Raw genomic sequence first — 3,076 nt, forward strand, 5'->3', positions numbered from 1 at the left:
AAGAGTGGCAGGGAGAGGAGAGGGAGACAGGTTGGTGGGGGAAAGAATATTGGCAGGGAGAAGAAGAGTGGGGAAAGAAGAGTAGCAGGGAGAGGGAGACAGGGTTGGTGGGGAAAGAAGAGTGGCAGGAGAAGGAGACAGGTTGGTGGGGAAAGAAGAGTGGCAGGGAGAGGGAGACAGGTTGGTGGGGAAAGAAGAGTGGCAGGGAGAGGGAGACAGGTTGGTGGGGAAAGAAGAGTGGCAGGGAGAGGGAGACAGGTTGGTGGGGAAAGAAGAGTGGCAGGAGAGGGAGACAGGCTGGTGGGGGAAAGAAGAGTGGCAGGGAGAGGAGACAGGTTGGTGGGGAAAGAAGAGTGGCAGGAGAGGGAGACAGGTTGGTGGGGAAAGAAGAGTGGCAGGAGAGGGAGACAGGTTGGTGGGGAAAGAAGATTGGCAGGGAGAGGGAGACAGGTTGGTGGGGAAAGAAGAGGCAGGGAGAGGGAGACAGGTTGGTGGGGAAAGAAGAGTGGCAGCAGGGAGAGGGAGACAGGTTGGTGGGGAAAGAAGAGTGTCAGGGAGAGGGAGACAGGTTGGTGGGGAAAGAAGAGTGGCAGGAGAGGGAGACAGGTTGGTGGGGAAAGAAGAGTGGCAGGGAGAGGGAGACAGGTTGGTGGGGAAAGAAGAGTGGCAGGGAGAGGGAGACAGGTTGGTGGGGAAAGAAGAGTGGCAGGAGAGGGAGACAGGTTGGTGGGGAAAGAAGAGTGGCAGGAGAGGAGACAGGATGGTGGGGGAAAGAAGAGTGGCAGGAGAGGAGACAGGTTGGTGGGGAAAGAAGAGTGGCAGGAGAGGGAGACAGGTTGGTGGGGAAAGAAGAGTGGCAGGGAGAGGGAGACAGGTTGGTGGGGAAAGAAGAGTGGCAGGGAGAGGGAGACAGGTTGGTGGGGAAAGAAGAGTGGCAGGAGAGGGAGACAGGTTGGTGGGGAAAGAAGAGTGGCAGGGAGAGGGAGACAGGTTGGTGGGGAAAGAAGAGTGTCAGGGAGAGGGAGACAGGTTGGTGGGGAAAGAAGAGTGGCAGGAGAGGGAGGTTGAGACAGGTTGGGAAGTTGGGGAAAAGAAGAGTGTCAGGAGAGGAGACAGGTTGGTGGGGAAAGAAGAATGGCAGGAGAGGGAGACAGGTTGGTGGGGAAAGAAGAGTGGCAGGAGAGGGAGACAGGTTGGTGGGGAAAGAAGAGTGGCAGGAGAGGAGACAGGTTGGTGGGGAAAGAAGACAGGTGGTGGGGGGAGTGTCAGGAGAGGGAGACAGGTTGGTGGGGAAAGAAGAGTGGCAGGAGAGGGAGACAGGTTGGTGGGGAAAGAAGAGTGGCAGGGAGGGAGACAGGTTGGTGGGGAAAGAAGAGTGGCAGGGAGAGGGAGACAGGTTGGTGGGGAAAGAAGAGTGGCAGGAGAGGGAGACAGGTTGGTGGGGAAAGAAGAGTGGCAGGGAGAGGAGACAGGTTGGTGGGGAAAGAAGAGTGGCAGGGAGAGGGAGACAGGTTGGTGGGGAAAGAAGAGTGGCAGGGAGAGGGAGACAGGTTGGTGGGGAAAGAAGAGTGGCAGGAGAGAGGGAGACAGGTTGGTGGGGAAAGAAGAGTGGCAGGGAGAGGGAGACAGGTTGGTGGGAAAGAAGAGTGGCAGGAGAGGGAGACAGGTTGGTGGGAAAGAAGAGTGGCAGGAGAGGGAGACAGGTTGGTGGGGAAAGAAGAGTGGCAGGGAGGGAGACAGGTTGGTGGGGAAAGAAGAGTGGCAGGGAGAGGAGACAGGTTGGTGGGGAAAGAAGAGTGGCAGGGAGAGGGAGACAGGTTGGTGGGGAAAGAAGAGTGGCAGGGAGAGGGAGACAGGTTGGTGGGGAAAGAAGAGTGGCAGGGAGAGGGAGAAAGAAGAGTGGCAGGTTGGTGGGGGGAGAAGAGTGGCAGGAGAGGGAGACAGGTTGGTGGGGAAAGAAGAGTGGCAGGGAGAGGGAGACAGGTTGGTGGGGAAAGAAGAGTGGCAGGGAGAGGGAGACAGGTTGGTGGGGAAAGAAGAGTGGCAGGGAGAGGGAGACAGGTTGGTGGGGAAAGAAGAGTGGCAGGGAGAGGAGACAGGTTGGTGGGGAAAGAAGAGTGGCAGGAGAGGGAGACAGGTTGGTGGGGAAAGAAGAGTGGCAGGGAGAGGAGACAGGTTGGTGGGGAAAGAAGAGTGGCAGGGAGAGGGAGACAGGTTGGTGGGGAAAGAAGAGTGGCAGGAGAGGGAGACAGGTTGGTGGGGAAAGAAGAGTGGCAGGGAGAGGGGAGACAGGTTGGTGGGGAAAGAAGAGTGGCAGGGAGAGGGAGACAGGTTGGTGGGGAAAGAAGAGTGGCAGGGAGAGGGAGACAGGTTGGTGGGGGAAAGAAGAGTGGCAGGGAGAGGGAGACAGGTTGGTGGGGAAAGAAGAGTGGCAGGGAGAGGAGACAGGTTGGTGGGGAAAGAAGAGTGGCAGGGAGAGGGAGACAGGTTGGTGGGAAAGAAGAGTGGCAGGGAGAGGGAGACAGGTTGGTGGGGAAAGAAGAGAGGGAGACAGGTTGGTGGGGAAAGAAGAGTGGCAGAGAGGGAGACAGGTTGGGGGGAAAGAAGAGTGGCAGGGAGAGGGAGACAGGTTGGTGGGGAAAGAAGAGTGGCAGGGAGGGGAGACAGGTTGGTGGGGAAAAAGAAGAGTGTCAGGGAGAGGGAGACAGGTTGGTGGGGAAAGAAGAGTGGCAGGGAGAGGGAGACAGGTTGGTGGGGGGAAAGAAGAGTGGCAGGGAGAGGGAGACAGGTTGGTGGGGAAAGAAGAGTGGCAGGGAGAGGGAGACAGGTTGGTGGGGAAAGAAGAGTGGCAGGGAGAGGGAGACAGGTTGGTGGGGAAAGAAGAATGGCAGGGAGAGGGAGACAGGTTGGTGGGGAAAGAAGAGTGGCAGGAGAGGGAGACAGGTTGGTGGGGAAAGAAGAGTGGCAGGGAGAGGGAGACAGGTTGGTGGGGAAAGAAGAGTGGCAGGGAGAGGGAGACAGGTTGGTGGGGAAAGAAGAGTGGCAGGGAGAGGGAGACAGGTTGGTGGGGAAAGAA

Source organism: Oncorhynchus keta, chromosome 16, assembly GCF_023373465.1.
Source record: "Oncorhynchus keta strain PuntledgeMale-10-30-2019 chromosome 16, Oket_V2, whole genome shotgun sequence".
NCBI classification, from domain to species: domain Eukaryota; kingdom Metazoa; phylum Chordata; class Actinopteri; order Salmoniformes; family Salmonidae; genus Oncorhynchus; species Oncorhynchus keta.